The sequence below is a fragment of the Rhodnius prolixus genome, unplaced genomic scaffold, assembly GCF_049639745.1.
Source record: "Rhodnius prolixus isolate KJV_2025 unplaced genomic scaffold, Rpr scaffold_8, whole genome shotgun sequence".
Taxonomy (NCBI): domain Eukaryota; kingdom Metazoa; phylum Arthropoda; class Insecta; order Hemiptera; family Reduviidae; genus Rhodnius; species Rhodnius prolixus.
This window is the reverse complement of record NW_027411593.1, coordinates 24,242,133-24,267,228: the sequence shown is the minus strand read 5'-3', so window position 1 is coordinate 24,267,228 and position 25,096 is coordinate 24,242,133. Positions and strand designations below refer to the sequence as shown.

At 36.2% G+C, this 25,096-nt stretch overlaps 1 protein-coding gene and 1 long non-coding RNA gene across 3 annotated transcripts in view; one reads left to right on the top strand and one right to left on the bottom strand.

Moving 5' to 3' along the window:
* Positions 1-25,096, top strand: part of Sema2a (Semaphorin 2a) — a 658,355-nt gene that overhangs the window by 201,030 nt on the left and 432,229 nt on the right. Inside the window, exon 1 of one of the 2 annotated variants that reach the window (XM_074122061.1) lies at positions 12,767-13,231. The exons of the other annotated variant lie outside the window; for it this stretch is intronic. The gene's annotated coding sequence lies outside the window, so the exon portion shown is untranslated. Of the gene's footprint in view, positions 1-12,766; positions 13,232-25,096 lie in introns of those variants that run through there. 2 annotated transcript variants of the gene reach the window in all.
* LOC141451044 (uncharacterized) overlaps positions 1-25,096 on the bottom strand; it is a 114,953-nt gene that overhangs the window by 34,496 nt on the left and 55,361 nt on the right. Inside the window, exon 2 of the long non-coding RNA XR_012456502.1 lies at positions 18,020-18,158. This is a non-coding gene — a long non-coding RNA (uncharacterized lncRNA). The remainder of the gene's footprint in view (positions 1-18,019; positions 18,159-25,096) is intronic.

Genomic DNA, 25,096 nt, shown 5'->3' with positions numbered 1-25,096 from the left:
TTGCCTATCGCTCCCTTCAATCCCATATAGAATCTCTTGAGCCTTGGCTAAAGAAATGGAGAATTAAAATGAATGAAAACAAATGTAATTACATTACAGTCTCCCTGTGACGAACTAACCTTCCACCTGTTTACCTAAACCTCACTCCTCTTCCCACAACAGATTGGGTTAAGTACCTAGGACTCTTCATGGACAAACACCTAACCTGGAATCCACATACTAGACACAAACGAAAAGAACTGAACAGACGATACAAACTTCTCTCTAGACTTCTCGACAAGCGATCTAAACTCTCTCTACAGAATAAACGACTGATCTACAATATGATACTGAAACCTGCCTGGACTTACGGAATGGAACTTTGGGGCTCAGCCAAAGCTTCCAATATCTACAGAATCCAATCCTTCCAGTCAAAAACTCTCCGTAGAATCGCTAATGCTCCTTACTTTGTTTCCAATCATACCTTGCACCGAGATTTCCTTGTTCCCTATGTTTCAGAAGCTGTAAGATCCCGTTATATTAAATTCCACCCATCTAACCTCACATCCTAATCCACTAGTGTCCCAACTTACTACTCTACCAGGGAATCCTCCCAGGCGGTTGAAGCGCAGGTGGCCACGCGATCTTCTAAATGAAGTAAGAGCCAATGTACAATAGTGAACAGTACCACTTTGGGAGTTTCACCATTATCATGTTGTACCAGCTTCACTTGATGCAGAATTATACTGCAGTTGTGAAAATAAATAAACAAAAATAAATAAAAAAAAATAAGCAGAATTATAAAAAACAATGTACATTTTTTTATCGCATTACTCCACTTTTTTGGTTTATGGAGTTAATCGAGACAATCATACTTGGAATACTTGGCCTTTAATACTCCTACAGTATCTCGTCCTTTAGAAAATTGGTCCCTCGGTCAGGGTGCTCTCTTTAAGTATTTGGGAGTTTATATCAATGGAAAGGGAATGCTTGAAAGCGATATAAATGAAAAAGGACAAAAAGGGAAGAAAGTGATTGGCATGATGATCCCCGTGCTGTGGAGTCCAGATATTTCATTGGAAACCAAAAAAAAAAGAAAAGATTTTCCACTCCTTCCTTGAAGGAGTAACCCTTTATGGCTCGGAAGTGTGGGTGGTTGGGACGAGAGAAGCACAAAAGCTGCTAGCTTTAGAAATGGATTTTTTAAAGGAGAAGTTGTCGCGTTTTGAAGTCTCAGCGGGTGACAAACTCGACCATACTAGATATATCGTTAATGTTGGCACAAGCATAGTGCACACCGTTAAGACCAAACAGCTGCAGTGGTACGGCCATCTCAGAAGAATGGGCAAGAGAGATGGCCAAAGAAGCTTTTCGATTATGTCCCGGAGGAGAGACGGAGAAGAGGCTGCCCAAGAAAGAGCTGGTTGCAGGGGTTGGAGGAGGCAATGGCAGAGGGTGATTGGGAGGATAGAGTGTACTGGCGACAGACTTTGTTGGGGTTCAGCATATGGCCCAAGGTTGTTAAAAACCGAAATTATAAAAAAGACAATGTTCTATATTTAATTTTTTTTTTTTTTTCTTTGAAAATAGTTTGCGTAGAAAAAAGCGATTCACTAATTTAAAGAAAGTGTTTTTGGTTCTTTCTATCGATGAAACCCTAAATTAATGACTCCACTGATTCTTAGTGTTGGTCTATAATGTGACAATATTTACTGAATGAATGGTAGGGTTGTATTTATGAATTTAGTGGTGAAGTTATTGTTGGCCGAAGAGATTGGGTATTACTATATCTAGATAAGAGGGAAACTCTAGATTAAGGAATGGCTATTAAGGGAATTAGAATTGTGTTGACACTATTGATTAGTTAGTGGTGGTAGTTGTCTGTGTATATAATAATACTATGGTGTTAGTGTAGGCGAGCAGTAAATAGGTAGGAGTGTAAGTATAGGGAATGGGTTTGTTAGTGAGTAAGCTAAATAAAATAAGAGAAGCCGAACAACAATAGCCGGCGAGTGAACTGACTTTGGGTTGGAAGTTTTGTTTAGAGTATTTGGTATGTTTGGCTGGCCGTGCGCTGGAGTTCCTTACAAAATGGTCCATTCTGTGTTTTAGTTGTTGTTTAGAAGGTTTTGGTTTTACTATTTGCTGTAAAGGGTGAGGGTGAAAAGGTTCAAAAGAGGCAACATCTCGTTTGTTTTCTGTGTGCTTTGTTTGAGATTAAACACTGCGGTGTCTATCTCGTTTAGCTCAGCGAGATGTCAAACATTTATGTTCTTCAGGTATTTTTTATTGTAATTTTGTTAGGGCTACACTGCTGGTTAGTATCTACGATTGTATCCGTCCATAGCATGATTACAGCATCCATAACCATATTCAGGCTCTCATACATTGTCTAAGGTGCATTAATCAGTGTATTGTAGAGCAGTCTTTCTCAAAGTGGGCGACAACGCCTCCTTGTGGGCGCTGAAGGTCTACAGAGGGCGGTAAAACGGTCCAGAGAAAATTGGGGGTGTTGAAGCGGTTTAGGGGGGTCGATGGCTGCTGATTTGTGTTTTTTTCTAATATTTTAATCTAAATCAAAACCTACCTACTGCACTACCATCGATTATTTCATTTTTTCCTTAATTTCAGCTACAAAAACCAATCCCGCAAATCTATTCTGGATTGTCTTCAACGATTTTCGATAGCATTTCCATTGTCCGTATTTGTGGTGAACGTGGATTTTTAGTGCTGTGGCAACGCTGCTAAATTAGAAAGAGAAATCGTTTGCATGTTACCGAACGCGGTGACTAACGACTGTTTTTGAGTAAATTCGACCCTGATATGTTATCATCATAAAATCATCAGATTCATCCTTCACATTAGATTAGTTTTAAAATTTAAATCGAAATTTTTTTTTAAATCGAAGTTTTTCTAAATATAATTTATAAAGTTGCGTTTTAATGCTCTCATTAGAACAGTCTCATTTAAAATGTAAGATTGAACACAGAAACAGGATATGACTCATATAACATATTACATTAAATTAAATTAATGATTTTGATTGTGTTTTTTTTAAGGCGTGGTAAAATTACATATTTTAGGTGGCGCTAGATAGATTCTCTAAGTGGTCAGTAGACGAAATAAGTTTGAGAACTTATCTGGTATAGAGTTATATTCCGTCTTGCGCTACACTTGCTGACTCAAACTGAACATTAAAGAGAAGGCACATTATTGAAAAGAACGAATTATTTTGCATAAAAACACCATTGTACCTTAGTAACATCACTCCTCTATTTTAGGCCATTTTTTGCTGATCAGCTTCTGTAATTTTCTCAACAGTTATTGTCAAAGATTTAAAAAAATAGAAAAATAAAGACCAGAGAAAACAAAATGAATTTTTAATTGAAATTATTAGATAAAATCTACAGCAATAAAACATATTTCATTTATTAATCGATTTGTGAATTACCTAAACTGCTGGGGGGCTTGGCCTCCCCACGTCCCTGGCCTCCTTAAGGTTAATCCCCTTCTTTTGAGGAAGTTTTGCCCTCAAGGGGCTTTCCTCTTAACACTAACTAACCAAAATCCCCCCTTATATCAAACTTACAAACGCTTGGATCACAATTTCTGAATAGATATGTATTTTTTATGCACTCATTACCTTGTCACAATTGCTATGTGGTTAATACCAAATTACCTGAACATTTCAGAGATTGTGCAGGGTAGAAACAACAATTTTTCTAGGACAAAAAACGAATTGAAATCATTACGAAGCTTGTTGAAGAATTTATGTCATCTCCATCCTTTAATGTAAAACAGAATGCTACCTATTACAACGCAGTAAGAATTACGTTGTTATGGAAGTGGCTGGTGATGAAATACTGGTATTCGAGCAAAAATTTCGCATTGATTCTCTTTTATTTCCTTGTTTATTTTTTATATCATCATTAAGACTCGATATGTCTGAAAAATATAATTGTAATGTTAAGGAAATCGGTGTAGAAGGTTGATGTAGGTTGAAAGAAGTTCTTGACACGCTAGTCAGCCTGCCGGATTTATATTCCTTATTCGCAACACTAGTTGACTTTGGTCCATCGCAGCATCACTCTTTATATTCGTGATTCGTTGTAACGACAGAACCCTAGGACTTATTTAAGTAACGAAATATATCGCACTATACGAGGGTGATCTGGTCGAGACGCCAATTGTTAAACCCTAAATTACAAACCGTTTTCCTCGGATTCGATCGGACTTTGTACCATGTGGAATCGTCTTAAACGAGAGGACATGGGAATCAATATTTAGCAGTATGTCTCGTTTTCAATGAGTATCGCTTCAGGTAGTTAGGGCAAGCTTCTTTGACTAGGGAGAAAATTTATTCACCAATTAAATTGTTAAAATTGGTACCATCTATTTCAGAACGTGACCAGGGCATCCGTTTACCCAAAATATTTAACCGGCCACTACAACCAATAGATCTATTAAGTTTCATTAATTATAAAATTTCAAAATTTTATTTTAATGTTAAGTACCGAATTAAGTTGAAGGTAACTTGGCAGATGGACAAATTGACGGTTGTCTTATTAGTGTTTGTTAAGAAATCTGTCTTTTATATTTTAGTTTTATTAAAACTCATTCTATTCTATACGAGGGTCGTTTGAAAAGTCCGTGCAAAGTCAGAGAGGTAGCACTACTGGCGCGTATCGAGGTTATGTTTACTTAGTAGCATCTCTTGGAAGAACACACACCAAGTTTCAGCCAGATCGGTCTATTTCTTTGTGTTTGGCATTCGTTTGAATCGAGAAAGTCGAGTGATTTTCAAAAAATGGACGAAAAAGAATTTCGTGTGTTGATTAAACACTACTTTATGAATGGCAAAACGCCTCAGGAGACTAAAGAGAAGCTTGATAAACATTATGGTGACTCTGCACCTTCGATTAGAACAGTTTATAAGTGGTTTCAAAATTTTCGGAGTGGCCATATGGGCACAAGTGACGCTGAACGTTCTGGACGCCCTGTTGAGGTTACTACTCCAGAAATCATTGATAAAATCCATGATATGGTGATGGATGACAGAAGAGTGAAGGTGCGTGAGATTGCTAGTGCTGTGGGCATCTCCAATGAACGGGTACATAATATTTTGCATCAACATTTGGACATGACAAAGCTATCCGCAAGATGGGTGCCGCGATTGCTCACGCTTGACCAAAAACGAAATCGTGTGAAGTGTTGCAAGGTCGGTTTGCAGCTGTTCCAGAAAAATCCGCAGGACTTTAAGCGTCGTTTCGTCACTGTGGATGAAACATGGATACATCACTACACTCCTGAGACCAAAGAACAATCTAAACAATTGGTTACCAAGGGGGAATCTGCGCCAAAAAAGGCGAAGACCGTTCCTTCGGCCGGAAAGATTATGGCGACTGTCTTTTGGGATTCGCAAGGAATAATCCTCATCGACTATCTGGAAAAGGGTAAAACTATTACAGGTGCATATTATTCATCGTTATTGGACCGTTTGAAAACCGAGCTGCAAGAAAAACGCCCACGATTGGCCCACAAAAAAGTCCTTTTCCATCACGACAACGCACCAGTTCACACCTCAGCAGTTGTGGTCGCACAATTAATGGAAATAGGGTTCCAACTCGTTTCACATCCCCCCTATTCTCCAGACTTGGCTCCCTCGGACTACTATTTGTTCCCCAATATGAAGAAATGGCTGGCGGGAAAAAGATTTTATTCAAACGAGGAGGTGATTGCAGAAACGAATGGCTATTTTTCGGACAAATCCTATTATTCGGAAGGGATCAACAAACTAGAGCAGCGTTGGACGAAGTGTATAAGCCTAAAAGGAGACTATGTTGAAAAATAAAAAAGGTTTACCCCCAAAAATTAAGTAGTTTTTATTTTTGCACGGACTTTTCAAACGACCCTCGTATCTTAGTCTTAGATAACCCCTAAAAAATATATTATTGTAATGGAATTTATCTAATCATTTTATTAAAAATTAAATACATTATTCATTTTCATTGGTTTTCATTGGTCTTTATTTTCTAAGACCGTCATAAAAATGCCCCAAATCTCTTCTCAATATTACTAAGTAGGAATTTAGCGAAATCAAATAATTGTTTCTTGTTTCTTTGTTAATATTGTATCATAATTTGTCCGTCTACACTTCAAAGTCCACATGTATTGAAATAATAATAATTTCGTTTAAAAAAATGGATTATTTAAGTTTACTGCGACATACATTTATTTTTACATTTTGTATTTGATTGGAAAAAAAAGTAATCGATCTTTAGTAATCAATTTAAAAAGTCTTTAGGAATGGTGTGGCAGGTACGGTTGCCAATTAGGTGACATTTTGTTACCCTCATCCTCATGTTGCACGCACGCATGCATACGTATGAGTATGCTAATACCAACTAAACCATATAAGATATCATCTTATAGTTAATTAAGCCGAATCAAGAAAGAAAACAGTCCGGCCAACTGACACAAATGAATCACGACAGCCTAAACATTAAGAGTCGGCAGTGGTGTCTGTCCATTGCTTTCCCACTGTTCCTCTACGATGAGAAGAAGGAGGGAGGGGCGCTTTCACAACGACAGAAAACATTCTTTCAATTTAAATACCTTATCTACAACAAGTTGAGCTCCTCCTCCACTTCGCCTTCAACACTTGGTCCTTTCTGCCTTTCAGGTTCTCTCCTTTCTTTCACGATTTATATTAGTGGGAGACACACTTTTCTCTACCTTTTTTTAGCCTTCCTTTGGACGGTCCCTTCTTACCATGTTATTTATTGCAGTCCTAATTACCTGGAATTCAAACTGAACTGGATACACAGTATGGGCCTAAATCTAGATCGGAAATTCTTAGCCCGCCTTTCACCTTTCGGTAAGTTCTCTCTCATACAAATTACCTTCAATGAGTTGCAGCTCAACGAGGAGGAAGAATGAGCGAAAAATAAAATCTTTTTCACTTACTGTGCCCCTCTAAGGTGAAAATTAAAGCTCCAAAAACTCTTTTCGTTGAACATAAATTTTATCCTACTATTAAAAGCATAAATTTTCAGAAAATGGGAAATCGCAGTAATAATATCCTAATTAAGTTGTAAATCAAGGCGCAACCACGGTAGCCGAGCGTTTAAGATGCGAGACCTGCGAAGCTAATATGTATTGTGGTACTGGGTTCGATTCCCGGTCTTAAGGCCTTGGATTTTATTTAATGGTTATTAAAAGAAATTTACAGTTAAGTATGTTTGCTAGTCGCATCCGTCCACGACACCTAATTTGGTAGTTGGACGTAAAGCCCGCCTGAAAAAAGTTGTAAATCATTTGTAAGTACCGACCAAGTCATTTTAGGATGGTAATAGGACCGTGTTCAATTCTCTAACGTGGTGAATAGCTTCTATAAAATTAGGGGTGTCAGGTCTTTGCTTAAGCAAAGGCTGAAATTGATCAACTGTAGTTACCAAATCCGTCTTTAATTCCTGAAAACTGTTGCAATCCCTCTTATGGCGTCGAAGCTGAGCTTATCCAAAATATTTCTTGGAAAAAAACAAACAAACATCGCGGTTATTTGCCGTAGATTTCACTTAAAGGGTAGAAGGAATCCTAACCTCGCCCAGAACTGCCTTAAGAAACATTTTACCGCGGAAATCCGACAATGGAGGTTATAGATCCGCACAATTTGTTTTCGTGAAAAATGGAAAGCACTAAAAACTCGATTCAGTAAAGTGAAACCGTCCAGTTAGCTAACCTGTTCTCGTGAAAGCTACGATTCAATTTATTAAATTTGAAATTTGAACAGTCTTTTCCGAAACAAAAACACAAAATCTGGATTATCACAGAATACCCTTTATTTGCTGATACTTCTTGAAGAGACTGTACCAATGACGAGGGACTGCAAAGTTTCCCGTTTTTATTCATGCGGATTGTGAATATATTCTTTGCTTAACGATTGCAGTAACTTTACGATATAATCACACTGTAAATAAAAACGGGACAAAAAAATAAAATAAAAAAAAAAGCTTATAAATGCATAAAGAAGGTTCAGCACGCACTTCCTTAATAATACTGATCTATGATGACTAATTCAATGAGTCACATTTAGTATCAACAATGTTCGTCATATAGTAGTAACAGTGGTATATGGTTTCATTTTACAAATCGTTCGCTAGTCTGCTTCTCTGTTACTTTTGTCTGTAGTTACGTATGTACATACGTATCTGGGGGGGTTGTCAGTCACGCATTACTTCACAGGGTTGTATCATTCCAAACTGTAACTTATCTTTGCCGCCAACACGCATCCGACTCACTCCGACTCTCTCTTACCTCTTGTAAACAGATGTGCTGCAATCGTGATCAGATTGTTCTTCTCTCCACAGAGAACGTACGTTTTGAGTTCGCCTGAATGCGGAAATGGTTTTTTCCCCACATTGGTTCTGTCTTTCTTTGAGTTCATGTTCACCATAACGCAAATATCCAGGAATACTTGGTACACATTTCAATATTCTTTGGTTCAAACTCAATTTATTTTTTATTTTTTTAATCGAATATTTAAACTCAACCTACGAGATGCTCTTTTTAAAATCATACACTACACTGAATAGACCCTTTAGAGGGGGTATGATTATCCCTACCCTTCTTCGAAACTGCCCGCATACAATTTTTTGTAGTATTTATGATATTATTGTTATTAATTTTTTTTTTATTTGTTAATTTCTCTTCAATTTTTTATTTAATTTTATTTAATAATTCAGATTTTAAGAGGTTAGCTCAATTGTTAGCTTACTGGGATCCCACGCAGAGATCCAGAATCCAGCTACCGACCCTTACAGCTTCTTCTTTGGAGCTTCTTACAGCTCACTATCCGGTGATAGGCAGTATTGGCTGCATCGAGTGAAAACTGCCGAGTAACCAGGCAGTGCGTTGAAAAAAAGCTCCGGGCGCCAATGTTCTCAGATGTTGATGCGCCTTAAATTAAAAAAATAAAATAAAAAATAACTCAGTGCTGGATTCGTGGATTTCATCCCCTGTTTAAAATCTACCTTAAATAAGGCGCCACAAGTTTTTTATATTCCGGAGATCATTTCTGCTGCTGGATACAGTAACAATCAGGGAACAAATATTTGCCTTTTGTCCAGTTTCTGAGCAAATATATAGCCTAATAACCATAAGGATGAAAATATGATCAGAATGTAGATAAAAGGCAAGCCATTCTAATGACTAATCCTGGTAATGAAGTATTTTCTGGTTGCAAAACAAACTAAAATACCAAAAAATAAAACAAAATAAACAGTTTTACAGTATAATATTAGCGCGCTCCAGAAAAGAATTCAGTTCGACCGTTGAGCTGACATTTTCAAATACTCGTATACTATTTATGTAGGCGTCCATTCTTGAATAAAATGGATATTTTTTGAACTTATCGATTAATTACAATGACACACTGACCTAGAGACATTATAAATTTGTATTCTAATTTTGTCCATTTACGTAGGTAAAATGATGTATTGAAATTAGCTATTATAATACAGACTTACGTCAAACATTCTATGACGTGGTTAAATTTATTATTTATTCAGTAAAAGGTGAACTTTGACGATACAAAATTTAATTGATGACGTGTTATAATAATATCGAACGAGCTTGAATAATAATAGTATTGCGTATGGATATGACGACATTTACGTGGCTAACAAGTGTTTGGTGTGAATTATTCAATGATTAGGAGGATGATTATTATAGGATAGGTGAATTGGAAATGTGTGTTTATTATCGAACTGTTATTCTTTTTGAATCTTTAATTACATATTAATTTTAGTCTAAATATCGATTGTTATTTTAGTGAATGTAGGACAACTTTTTATTAGCAGGTATTTCTATTTTTTGCAATATTGTCTTAGAATTATTTTATAAAGCTTGTTAAAATTTGAAGATTAATTTGAAGTACTTTTTTCTTAATTAATCAGATCTTTATCTGTGCTGGGATGAACCTCTTGAGTTCAAAAGGAAATATCGTAATAACTTGAAGTTATTGGCTGTTAAGAAGTTTTGGTTCTGAAAGCAGAAGAAAGTTGTAACTGGCTAATCCTTATTCAGATCTTCCAAAACCAGTAAACTAATCAAGCGATTTGTAATTATTAATAATATTCCCCTTTGACTCATCTGTTTACTTTGTAAATAAGTTGAAGCACAGGTAAGAGAGAAAACACTTCAAAATTACAATTTTTATTTCTTTGCTTTATAACTAATATAATTTTTATTTATTCATTTATTTTGGAATTTAAGGCGCTTCAGCATCTGAGGTTATTGGCGCCCGAAGCTTTTTCAGTGCATTGTCGGCCTCCGGACAGTGTTCTCTCGTTACAGACAACACTGTCCATCACCGGACAGTGAGCTGTAAGAAGCTCCTAGGAAGAGAAAATCTAAGGGTCAGCAGCTGGATTCGAACCCGGGACCTCCGCGTGGGAGTCCAGTATGCTAACCTCATAGCTAATCCCTTCCCTATATATAACCCTATTATTATGTTTATTGACTAGTATTTAAACTGAACTATAAAATTTGATTTAAACTAATTAAACTACGGATATAAACTAGGAAAATGTATTTGAAAATTTCTGTATGTTATATTGTCTTGGCGCCATTATATTATCAATGAGAATCAAATTTTGGAATAAATTTACAATTTCTATTTGATTTTTTCTTTTTCAAATTTTTAAGCAAAGGTCGGATTTTTCTTCCCTCTCCGCCCCCCCCCAAAAGCAATATAACGGTAAATATATTATTTTTGATTTTATTTCACGGATGTATGACGTGAGCATGGTTACACAAAAGGCCCCACCATGACACTTTACTATTTTTACTGCCGACTTCCTGCGATGGTATTATAGCGGAGCCATTCAGCCGAGTTATACTCTCCCAGTTATGTCCGCCATAAATAATGTTAGGAACCCTTCACTAGAGCTACAGTTTGATGTTTACGTCTTCCATTTCTTTTTTTTTCTATTGAATTAATTGCTGATTATTAGAGCCATGATTGGAGTTGAAGCTCTTAGAGGTGCTTTATTTGGTAGAAGAGAATTATTGATTTAGTCAATAACAGTTGTAATTCCTGTTGTGTCATACACTTAGAATTTGCATATGTATAGTTAGTTATCAAGACTTAATTGCAATTACTATTACTTTTTATTACTCTACTAAGTAAAAGAACGGGAATTTTAATCGCGCAGATTTTAGATCTTTGAATTGTCAACGGAAATAATATTTGTTTGGTTGGAGGTTCCTGAGTGGTTTCAACAAAATGGTCTGTGTCTATCGGTGTGTCGTCCTGTATACATCATGATTCAAACTTTGGCAGAAAGAATAAAGATAAGTAAATAATGTAGTGTACTGATCTCTTACGTACAACTGACAAAAATTTTCTAAATACTATTTAGCAAAAAAGAAGTGCCACTTAGAAGAACGCTTCTGTAACTCAACCAACCCGCATAGCCACGCCCTGAAGAGGACAATAGATTTGTCGAAACGTTGGCAAGAAGACGAATTTGTTTTTTATTTAACCGATTCCTCGCCAATCTTGAATCCTAAGTTTAAACTTAGAAGAACAATTTGTTTTTTCTTTATTGATCAATTCACAACCAATTAATACATTGAAGCAACAAGCAAATATGACGAACGTATAATAGATATGAAATAGAAACAAAAGTAAAAAAAAGTAAAAAGTAAAGTAAAAACCAAACAAATTAAAATAGTAAATAAATAAGTAAATAAAATAAATCACTGGAAGGGCTTGAATGAAGGCCATCCAACGAAGACCATCATAAGTCGGTTAATATAAAATACCGAATGGATTGAATACGAAGGATGCCTTGTTTATCTCAGCGACCAGGTGATCGCGAGGCCATCGGTGCCTCAGTCTACGAAGAAGATTTGACGGGAGGTTAGTGCAGGGACAGGTTGCTGATTAAGGGATTATGTTGCAGGTAAAGTTTGGAGTGGAATTTGATGTTGCGGGACTAGGCAAGGTCAGAGACAAATGGGATTCGCAGGTCTGTGTGGGTGGTATGGTTGCTCACGTAGAAGGGTGCATCAGTGATGGTTCGAAGGATTTTTGAACTGGAGGGTTTGGATCCTTTTTAGTTTCGAACGCTTAGCTATTCCATACAGTTCAAGTCCCTAAATCCAAATGGAAGCACGTAGGGCCGAGTACAGTCGTAAAAAAAAAAAGTAAAGTAATCGCCTATTTTTTCAGGCGGGGCTTAACGTCCAACTACCATTTACTAGGTGTCGTGGACGTAGGCGACTAGCAAACGTACTTTAGTATTTCTCATTTAACCATTAAATAAAATCCAAGGCCAAGACCAGGAATCGAACCCAGTGCCACAATGCATATTAGCTTTACAGGCCTCTTAACTCGCTCGGCTACCGTGGCGCCTGAGTACAGTCGTTTTTTGTTTGTAAGAGTCAGTTTGGATCTTATGTCAAGTAATCTCTTGAGCATTCGATATCTCTGGTTTAATTCAAGTCGTTTGAGTCTGGTTGATTCTACGCAAGTCGCTTGACAAAGTAGATTCCAAGATAACGAACGGTATCCGCTACAGGAATAGGAGTGTGGTTCAGGTACACTGGAGGGAGTATACAAGAACAAATAAATATAGATTAAATGAAATAACATTGTTCAAGCTCATTCCTACTCCTTTCTGTCCTCCAATGTATGCTAACCGCATCGCACGCATAGACCTCGGCAGTTGTCGTGCTTACGACAGTTCTCGGCTGCTCTTTGCTCTGTGCAGTCACCTCCCAGTATGTGAGTGAGTCTCTCTTCGTCGTTTACCGCAGTCTGTTACTAACGTCGGTTCTCTGGCGCTCGTACGGAAGTGTTTTCCGTTTTACGCTATTCTCGTTACACCGCACGTTCACCGAAACTGTACGAGTGCTAAGTTTACTCCTCTTCCTGTTACACCGCAATTTCAAGTGTTATCCCGTGTTCACTTCTATTCGTTACACCGCATGTTCACGGGTACGCAGTTTTCCGCTAGTCTCGCTACACCGCATGTTCACCGCTATTCTCGCTACACCGCATGTTCACCGCTATAAAGAATATTAATGCCTATTTGGCCTTCAATCAGCTCGCCTTTAGTCAAGAGGACATAATCTACGCTCACAAAGGTATCTGGGGCCAGGGGGTGGGGGAGTCGACTCTCTTTTCCCTTTGGGGTTTCCGTTTCCTTAGAGCTGTGTCACGCCAGTGTCCACATCTTGCAAGGTAAGCCTTATTATTTCATTCTATTTGTATAATTTCATTTGATTGCCCGCTTAACGAACTACACCCTATTCTATACAGTCCACTTACCGCGTTTGTTTGCAAAGATGAAACAAACATTTTTAAGGTGGGAAGTATTAAAAGAATTAGTGAGACAAATCGGAGTGAGAGTGTAGGTTGACCTAGAGTAAAAATGTGCTCGTAGACTTTATTTATTAATGAGACAAAGGGAAAGTAGTATCTGAATTTTATATTGCAATCAATGAAAGGTGCTACAGTACAACTTGTAGCTCGCGTCAGGAATTACCTGCTGCGTGACATAAAACTTCTATTACTCGACATTTTATCTTAGGTAATCTGCTGCTTCTATCTTGATTCTTGTTCACTTTTTGGTTGAACCTAATGGCGATTCCCAACCCAATGTCAGTGTCATTCTTAATTTACGTTGCAACTCCATTATGTAATTGAAATTTTAGTATAATCAGCAATTTGGTTATCCTTGTTCCAAGTACTGAAACGACCAGGAATTTCCTAAAAAGCTATTTTTTGTTTTTCTTATTATCGTGATAAAAAAAGGTTTACAACTGGAATTACAAATAATTTTAGGGCAATCTGTGAGGGTTTGACCTAATAACTTTTCATGCCCTTTTACTTCTTTTCCACGGAAACTCTCTCTACACAGTACCAAAACTAATACAACGCTAATTACCAATAATTCTCTTACTTCTATTCTCAGAAAGTTGCTTCATACTTGGAAAATTTGAGTCATACATTATTTTTACAAACGCCGTACAGTTTATAACCGTACATTACACTAAAATATAACATTATAGGGAAGTATGAGCGGAAGACTGTTCTAAAAAGAATTTTTTTTTTTAATCTTTTGTTGTAATTTACCACTGCAACGGTTGTTGCAACAAGCAAATATGGTGAAAGAGAAAAGAAATAGAAGAAAATCATGAGTGGAGAAGGCACCCAGTGGTGTCACTCCAGTAACGGGCTCAGCTACACTGCTCTCATGATGAGAGAAGATCACGAGGCCATCTTCTCTTCAATCTCCTTAGAGGATTACCTGGTAATGTGGAGGAAGATAGGTGTTCTATGAGAGGGTTAGGATGAGCTGTTTGTAGAGGAATGAAATTTGAAGAAACGAGTGTTAGCAAGATCTGTAATGAAAGGGATTTTGAGGTCATTATGGATAGTGAGGTTAGATACATAGAACGGAGCGTTAAGAAGTTTTCGAAGTATTTTTGACTGTAATGCCTGGAGGCGTAGTGAGTTGGAACGCTAAGTCAATTCCCATACTTCGATGCCGTATGACCAAATAGGTCGCAGTTACAGTAGATATAAAAGTCTTTTGTTATGTAGGTTAAGTTTCGAACGTTTGTCAAGTAGTCTGGCGAGAAGTTTGTAGCGTTGGTTAGTTACTTGTCTTTTCAGTCTAGTTTGGGGATTCCATGTCAACCGTTTGTTTAGGTGCAGTGCAAGGTAGCGTACTTTGTCCACAGTTGGTATTGGACTTTGGTTCAAGATGATAGGAGGTAGGATTTTCCGTCTGAGAGTAAATACTACAAAACTTTGACTTCGTAACGTTGGTTTTGATTCTCCATTTGAAAAGCCAGTCCTGTAAGTGGTTGATGTGTGTTTGTAGAGTTCGTGTAGCGATAAGAGGATCGGAATGAGAAGATAAGATTGCAGTATCGTCAGCAAAGGTGGAAAGAATGGTGTTTGGAAAAAGAATTTAGCTTGAAAAATGATAAAAGTCTTAAGTGTATAAAGTGGGCAGCTACAAATTTTAAAAAAGATCCTAGTCAGTTTTTTGTTTTTATTTTTGGAAATAGATAATGATAAAGGGCATCTTGTCTAAAGTTAAATTTGATTCCGTTATCATTCATTTCCGGTACCAATTTTCATCTTTATCAGAATTTAATTTATCTAAATTTTTGAGTTTTTACTCTCATTTTCGAAGTTTCATCACATACAATATTAGTAAAGAGAGGTTAGAACAAAAGCCGTGGAATCATTCCTCCCAAAGTGGTTTTTACCAGTGGTTTGTTGTGCCTCTGTCAGCGGAGTATGTGTGAACAGCAAACTCTATACTGAGGTTTACCTCAGACAAATATTTCTTTTAATTTCAGCTTCCAACTGGATCTATCACGGTTATCCTCTTCTCTCAGTCCGTAACCATGGAGGCTTTCTCGGACGCTATCTATCCACTTTTCCTTGGGTCTACCCTTTCTACTTCTTCCTTCGGCTTCCCAGTCTAGGATTTCCTTAGACATGCTTCCACCCTCCAATCTTTCTCTGTGGCCGTCCCATCTACGTTTCATTTCCACCATCTTTTGCAGCAAATTTTTTGAAATGGTCAATTTGTTTCTTATTTCTTCGTTTCTAAATTCTTTCAAGCCTTGAAATTAATATTAATGCTGCCCTTCTCCAGTAATCCATTTCAGTGGCTAGCACCTTCTTCTTTATAGCCTTATTTAAGATCTAAGTCAGCCAGATATAGTAGTATACTTTGTACCAAGCTGCTATATCTGTTTTGGCACTACTTAGAATATTGCCACTCCATAATACGGGGACATTTCTTTGCCACACATAATTTTTACTTGAAGCATCATCGCTTATTGTCAACATATGCTCAGTTTTTGCTAAATTATCTTTATACCCTAGTTTTTTACATGCCTCTCTATTTCTTTGCGCATCATATATTCCAGGTCCACTTTATCTTGGGGCTATCATCACTTGATCATCTATTCATCTTAGTCTTGCACGAAGTTCAAATTCTTTATCTGCTTTAGTCATCCGCCGAAGCTTTTTGGACCAAATCAATCAACTGGAATTACGTATTTACAAAATCTATTTTTCAGTTTTTTGAGGTTTCTTCAAAATACTTGTTGCTCAATTACTAATTCTTATTTTGAAACGTTTTCCTGGGGCAAAAAACCTCGAATTAAGGCATTTTTTTTTTTAAATAGAACGTACCCTTAAAGTAAACATGTAAGTTTTTTTTAGTACAAATTGTAATTTAACTTAACTTATTTTAATTAAATTAATTAAAAAAATTACGTTCGAAAACTGCGGTAAGTGAAAATGATATACATATGTTGATGACACAAAGTTTGTGAATGAGTTATTGATTTATCTTTACCTTGCACTATCTGTTCTGAATAGAAACGAAATGATTGAGTTCGCAGTAAAAATAAATAAATTCAATTAATTGAAAATTAAAGAAAATATATTTTAAGTAAGATTAATGGCGCGTACATAGAGTTAAAGAGTGCGGTTATGGACCTGCCTGCCTGCCAGTATCGTCCAGGAAACACAATTGTACATCTTTCTTGTATTAGAAGGACTTTCAAGTTTAAACCAGGTACAGCAATATAGCTTGTTCTGTAGATATTTATAGCTGTTCCGTGATTAGACTGATCATGATAGTTCCACTATCTTTGAGGCAATGAATTCCCTTTTATGCCTGTATGGGGAGGCCAGGGGTCTTGGGCGCGGGAAGGGGCAGCAGTGACTTGGGGGCAGGTAGGAGTATCGTTTCCGGCCACCAGGTTGTGTATGTTTGGATCGCTTATTGTGTGTAATAGAAGGGGGTCCTATTGAACTCTTAACCTCCATTACGGATTACTCTTTTTTTCTTGTTGGTCCAATATACTACATCTTATCTAAAGACCGCTAGGTATCCCTAGTTTAGGATCCAAGATTAATCTTACTTGAATGTGTTATGTGTGTAATAGCGGCTTGCTTATTAGCCTTATCGGCTAAGTTGTCCTTTGTTTTTAGGAGTTTTGTTTTTTTTTTGCGCATATAATAAAGAGAAAGCCAGATTATGGCCGGTACGAAGATAACTACTTGGCCCGCAACATCGTCCTCATCCTTATTGTTTTATGTTGTCCACATATATATATATATATATATATGCGTCTCTATTGTTCGCAATAAGCTTTTATTTTGTTGGTTGGGTCTTGATACCTTCTTCACCAACTTAATGTCGTGGACCTTGTATTAACATTGTCTTTATCAATGGCGACCCCTCATTCTTTACCACAAACAATATTACTATTTTTGTGTGTGTGTGAGTATGTATCTCGCAGTAAACCTCCTCTACTAAACCTGGACTAAACAAGCTTCTTATTCCTTATTTATTTGTCCAATCCTATTGCTTTATAAGTATCTCTTTTTAACGACTATTTTTGTTTTGGGCCCGCATTTACAAGACGGACTCAGTGAACCCAGGAAAAACAATAAGTACTGTAAACAATAAAATTTAAAGACAAAAAAAAAATCATGATTAACTGTTCGCTTAGAACTGTTGATCGGTTATACAACCTGCAGCCAAAACAATGCAAACAGGTACACCACCTCTTGTATTGTATGTTCGTTTCTACATAAATTTAAGAAACAAAAAAAATCCTCTGAAATAAGAGTTTTTGGAACCTTGTAAACAAACTAAATAAATAAACAGAGCAGAGATCCTAGGTTCAAATCTGGCTGATGGCCCTGAGTTTTACTCTCCACAGGGGCTTCTTCTTATAGCTCAAAATCAGGTGATGGACTGTCTGTAACGAAATAAAACTGTCCGGAGTCTGACAGTGCGCTGAAAAAAGCTTCAGGAGAGAACAAAGAGGTTGATGCGATTTCAATAAAAATAAATAAATAAAATAATATTTAATAAAAAATGGACAGTGCTCTGAAAAAGTTTTGGTCGCCAATACTTCCCAATTGTAGACGCGCCTTAAATAAAAAATAAATAATAATAGCAATAGTAAATGGAGAAATTACTTGAGTAGTGGTTTCCGTAGAGCCTGGATTCGAATCTTCAGATTTTCTCTTTCTTGAAGCTTCTTATTACATCTCACTATCGGTTATTGGACAGTGTTATCCGTAACAAGAGAACACGGTTCGGAAGCTGGACAGTGCCCTGAAAAAAAAAAAGATCCGTGCACAAATGACCTTAATTGTTGAGGCGCCTTAAATTAAAATAATATTAATAAAAGTATCTTATTAAATTACTGTTCATTATTTTTGATGACTGAATCATATTTCAATAGGATGAAAAAATGTATGCCAGTTTCAGTCATCATAAACTTTATTCTGCCGAGCTTTCGACCTAGGCACTAGGTCATCTTCAGGGCTGTGGAACATATTTACAGTGTGTTAACAATAATTATATCACAATGAATATTGTCTATCTAAGACAGAAAACAGTCTAAATTTCAAAACTGACACCAACAATTTAAACAACATAAACGCCAATTTACTACAAATTACTTGACAATTGGCAACACTGACTTCCTCACAACCAAAACACATAAAACCGATCGATCACACTCAGTCCATGAACAGACAAGACAGAAGACACACCAACTCTCTAATGATGTAAAACAGTATATTGTAAATTAGATAAATATTTTTGTAAATTTTCGATACATTATACATACGAGGTGTGTTCAAAAAGTAACGGGAATTTTCGTTTTTTGAAAAAAATATTTATTTATTCATCTACATTAATATTGTCGCCTTCAAAGTAGTCCCCTTCGCATACAATACACTTGTGCCAGCGCTTTTTCCAATCCTCGAAACACTTCTGAAACTCGATCTTTGTGATAGCTTTCAGCTCTTTCAGCGATTCGCTTTTAATGTCATCTATGCTTGTAAAACGACGGCCTTTTAATGTTCTCTTTATGTTTGGAAATAGAAAAAAGTCACATGGAGCCATGTCTGGCGAATATGGAGGCTGGGGCATCGTTAAAGTTTTGTTTTTGGCCAAAAATTCACGAACAAGCAATGAAGTGTGAGCAGGTGCATTATCGTGGTGCAAAATCCATGAATTGTTTTGCCACAAATCCGGGCGTTTTTTTCGGATTGCTTCACGCAAACGGCGTTGAACTTGCAGGTAGTACTCCTTATTGATTGTTTGACCTTGTGGCAAGAATTCATGATGCACTATGCCATTAAAATCGAAGAACACAGTGAGCATAACCTTCACATTCGACCGCACTTGTCGAGCCTTTTTCGGTCTTGGCGATCCAGAATGCCTCCACTGGGACGATTGAGCCTTAGTTTCGACATCATATCCGTAAACCCATGTTTCGTCACCTGTTATAACACGTTTCAGTAGATCCGCATCGTTGTCGACTTCATTGAGTGACTCTTGAGCAACTTCCATTCTCCGCTGTTTTTGTTCGAAATTCAACAATTTTGGAACAAATTTTGCTGCCACACGTTTCATACCCAAAACATCCGAAAAAATTTCATGGCATGAGCCAATTGATATGGCAACATCATCAGCGACTTCTCTGATTGTGATTCGGCGATCGTTCATAACCATTTCTTTCACTTTTTTCACGTTTTCATCGGTTGTTGATGTGCTTGGACGTCCAGGTCGTTCGTCATCTTCAACGTTTTCGCGGCCATCTTGGAAACGCTTATACCACTCGTAAATCCTTGTTTTACTCATAGCAGACTCACCATATGCCTTTATTAACATTTCACACACTTTATTTCATTTTTTACGCAAAATTTAATACAAATTCTTTGATCCATTTTTTTTAACAAACAAAAATCGCCAAGCTCGAAAAACACGTCTAACCTTAACGGCTGCCACTTAAGAAGTAAACAATGAATATTACTGAAAATTTTATCGTACTTCAGGGGCATGTGCACCAACATAATAAAAAAAATAATTTTACAATCAGACTCTCCAAACCCGCGAAATTTAAAAATTCCCGTTACTTTTTGAACACACCTCGTATTCATTGTAATATAATTATTGTTAACTGTAAATATGTTCCACAGCCCTGAAGATGACCTTAGTCCATAGGTCAAAAGCTCGGCAGAATAAAGTTTATAATGACTGAAACTGGCATTAATTTGTTCATCCTATCTTATTAAATAACATAAGAAGTAAATGAAGTTTCTAAGGGCATTGCGAGCTGCGGAGTCTCCGGAATACTTGATCCACATTGTATTTTACGCCATTTTGGATTAACATTTAAAAAAACAAATAAAGAAGTTGGCAGATTTGAAGAAAAAATTAAGATTCAATTTATCTCATCTCCGCATAAAACTTGAAGCTAGTGCGATTGGAAAATCTTTAATCTAACTCTTTTTAATCATATTTATTCTTGTTTTACCTTGCTTTTTATTTAGAAGCGAGCGCTCTTGAAGCCCCGGTACCAAATATTGCTCATTCATTGTATTATCCAAATAATACGCTGCTATACTTCATTATTAATAATCTAATATTTCTGTTATATTTTAGTAATTTATTCACTCTTATTTATATTTTAGTAGAATTCGCGTGAGTTATTCTTTTATACTCGTATTTGTTGCTCATTTGATCTTATACATTCTCCTTATTTTACTCTCTTCTCAGCTCTGTTCATTCTTTTTTGATATCACCCAGTATTTTTGATCCCTTTCGACTCAATTCAACGCACCATATTCTTTAAAGTTATAGAAATGTACCATCAAAAGCAAGATTGTACATTAATATTCAATGATGCAGGAAATTTGATAGAAAACGTATTTTCTCATAGTAACTCGATCAACGATTTCATTGTTTTTTTTTCTCAATTTTAGCAACGATGAAAGTCACAGTTTTACTTTTTGGGCTACCCAAACTTCAATTAATGTCTGTTGATTCATAAGCATTGACTTGCAGATGCAGTGCATTGCATTGAAGTAGATGCGTAGGTAGGCATTGGATACAAGCTAGTGACAATATACAAGAGAATCAATAGTTTATATCCTAAGGCTTGCAACAATGTACGAGACAAAAATCTTGATGATTAGAGTAAACGGCCAACTGGCGCAGAGTGTTTTTGGAAGAACTCCACGAAGAAGGAGTTGAATATATTTTGGGAAAGATCGAAAGATAAATACTTTCACGTTATTATAAACCTAAGTGTTCTTGTTGTGGCCGATAAGCCTAAGCCAGGATAAAATAGTCTATTTATACAACAAAGATTTGTAGATGAACTTAAATCTGATGACGGTTGTTTTTATAGAAAAGAAATGAAGATGCTAGGCGAGCTGCTAGACTAAGTGGTTAGGAAATAGTATCTTAGTTAGTTCGTTAAAAGCAGTAGACGACAGTTCACACACTGCGATACGGCTCTCAGAAGTTGGATGGTATTAGTAAAGTGAACAACTAACTAAAGAGATGAAGTAAAACTATAAAAGACGTTGACAAGAACAGGAAACAGCTGTGGATAGTTAATATTAAGTTAGTGTCTTGTGCTATGTTAAAAGTAGTAATAATTCCAACAAGTCTAGAAATATAATAGAATTTCCTATTAGTTTGATAATTTTACAGAGATTTTTGTAGTTAATTTATCCATTTTTTTAGGTCCTCCTTCTTTACAAGTTGCTAAGTATTTAATCTTGTGTAGAAATAGAAAAAGCTATCAATTTTCTCATCTTTTTTTTTCCAGCGATTCTACATTTGGCAGCCACCAAACCAAGACCCGGCTTTGTAGTAGACGAACTTTTCTTTCATTTTTCTAATATAATTTTCTCATAAGTGTTATTATGAATATCATTTGTATCTATTTAATTACGAAACGATTGCAGCTATGGTCGTCACTTCTGTCTCCGAGCTAATCTCTGTGCTGTAGAAGCATATTAATTGCATACAGAATGCTATTAGATACCAGAGAGCGATCTACAGAGACTTCTGGATAAAGTAAAATCCAAGTGGGTTTAACATTGTTTTACAGATCAGTCGCTTCCTCTGAATTAAGTTTGGGATTATACTCAATCCAAAGAATTCATTTAAAACTTATGTACGGCGATTTTAATCAATAAGTGTATTTAACCGCTAGATGTTAACATCAGGAATGTTATGTTGGATCAAGTCGCTGATTTTAAATATTTGGGAGTAAATATTAATGAACAAGGCCGAGAAATCAACGGAAGAAGTGGCTACGGCAGGTAGAATGTTCAATGCCCTTAAGAAAGGATTTATTACTAAAAGGGTAGTAACGAAGGGCACGAAAATAACGGTTTTTAAAAATACCTATCTCCCAATTTTAACTTACGTCAGCGAATCATGGGCTCTAACTTCCACAGCAGTCAGGTACTGGCAGCCGAAATGCGTTTCCTCCGAAAAATAGAAGGAAAGACGAGGAGAGATAGAATAAGAAATTCGACTACGTATAATGTCTAATCTCGATGTCAGGCCGGTGGAAGAGCTACTGAGAGAGCACAGGCTAAAATGGTTTGGGCACATGATGAGGATGGACACAAGCCGTATAGCAAGACTTTGTTATGAGGCTAAGATGCAGAGTCAAAGAGGCAGGGGCAGACCGCGCACAACATGGGAAGGGATAGAGAGAGAGGATTTCAGAAAGAGGAACTTGGATTGGAGAAGAAATAGAAATTTGACTGAGGATAGGGATAGTTAGAAAGCTTTAGTGTGAAGGCACCGCGACACTAAGAGGTCAACGAGGAATGATTAAGAAGAAGAAGAAGAAGTATATTTTAATTTTAGAAAATAATTCTATTTCTATGGAAATATTTACGAAAAATAAGGTATAAAAATATTTAAATTCTTTGCTTCAACTCAATTCCAAAAGACCCTCCTTAAAAAATCAAAATGCCCCTCTCATATTGCGACTTACTGCTCCAGAGGAATGCAGAAACGTTACAACCCATCAAAAATTATTCTTCCTGTAGTAGTGTGTAAATACTGGTGAATAAAGGAACAACTGTCCATTTTATGAACATAACAATCGCTGAAAGACTTCTCAATTTTTTATTTACTTAAAAGAAATAAATAATACATTGCAATAAACGGCTAAGTATTGTAATTATTTAGCAATTTTTTTTGTAGTGAGTAATAAACAGATGATGATAATGCTTATGGTATATAAGCAGAATTGTGTGTAAAATAAGCTAAAGAGTGATGAGGCGACTGGAGGAGTTGCTAGATAAGCTGGGATAAAGCAAAAGTTCATCTTTACTTCTTATTCGAAGCTGAGGCTTCCTCTTTTAGATTTCCTGCCTCTCAGTCAACCATTTCTTTTTCTTCACATGATCTCTTTCCCCTTCGCAAATATTACTTCTCTTTTTAACCTTTATATATATGTGTATATAGATTTCTTATACTTGGGCGGTGAAAAGCTCTTATTCTCTTCCATTTTCATTCCTCAGTTCTCTCTTACTTAAATCGAATTCTTTTTCTTATTTTCTCTCTGAGTTGCTCTATTTTTTCCCTTTTCCTTTTTATATAAAACCAAACAAATAACTTCCCTGAATATTTTAACAAAAGTTACATCTTTTGACGGCAAGCAAAATACTTCTATCCTGTAAAATCTAAGTAAGAAAAAAGTATTAGAGCTGTACGAATTTATCTGCTTTTAATGGATGAAAGGATTTTTCTTTGGTCTACTTCTTCCATTTTACAGTAATATTGAAATTATTATTAACGGAAATTCAACCTTACAAGTCTTAATATCAAGTTATAAACAGTATTTACTAATATCATTGCCTAAATTTATTTAAAAATGTATCAATAATTGTATTTTTGTCCAAAAGTAAGGTATCTTGAGTAGTGTTTTTGCTTCCCTTTAGGCTTCAAATTACAGTAGAGTCTCGGTTATCCGTCACCCTTTTATCCGTCTATTCCAATTAACCGTCGTCACTGTCCTCAGTATTTAAAAATTTAAAAACAACTTAAAAAATTATTTTAAAAAGAAAACTTTTTAAAAATTTATTTTAAGTGTACAGAAATTTTAAAGAGTCCTTTAGCCTTAAAAAAAGAAGTCCTTTTGTCTTTAAAAAAAAAAAAAAAATCCGGGGTTTACCCAGATCTTTTGAGATTTTTTCCTTTGTCTTTTAGGTACATACTCGTGTCCATCATTCGACAGTTTGTGTCCACAACCGCCCACAAAACCGATTCAGACATTGTATTCATTAATTTTAATACACAATAGAATGAATTGAATAATGAAAGATACCTGAACTTTAAGGCTTAAGCGTATAAACGTATAAAATATGTATACCAGTTAATACAAAGTTTTATACACGTTAAACAAAAGAATCTGGAAATTTTCCTGTTTTTTCCATTATCCGACTATCCGTCACGTGTCCGGTCCCGGTCATGACGGATAACCGAGACTCTCCACTGTATTTTAAAATATTTTTTCGGTAAAAAGAAAACATTGATTGTAGTAATCTTAAATAGAAATACCAAAACAGTTTCAGGATATATTGTAAATGCTGATGTTCAAAACAAATAATTTTGATTTACGCGCTCTACGCAGCATCGTGTACTTGGGTATATAACTACAGTTGTCCATATCAATTGTGATTCATTCGGAGTCTGAAGCTTTTCGGCTACTTTCAGAAGTTGCGGCAGAGATGAGAGTTAGCTGCGTAGCGATGGGTTTGTTCATTGATCTAAGAGTATTTTTAAAAGTTAGTAGATTTTGCTCACTTTTTGTCTTTTGCGTCGTTTTGTTGGGTTTTATGTATGCCTTTTGTCAGTGTCCAGTCAGAGAAATTGGACGACTTCAGAGGTAACTTCTACTGGAACTCTATGGCGTCACAGACTTTCTACTCAGAAAACCTGTGTTTATTTTTCCCCCCAGATGCCCACAAAGTTTCAGCTTTTATTCATGAACACAAAAAAAGGAACGTTTTGCCATCTGAAAACTTTCTTTTTTTTTGCTATAAGCTTTTTGTTTAATTTATTTAAAATGAAACGATGTGAAAGTTGTGGAAAGTGCTTTTAACGCTATTACAACATTTAAACTACAATGCTGTTTTGTTAACAGCAACAACAACAACAACAGCACAATATTATCTGCACAAAGTTGTACTCATAAATTAGAGGAGCCCCACTGCTGCTTG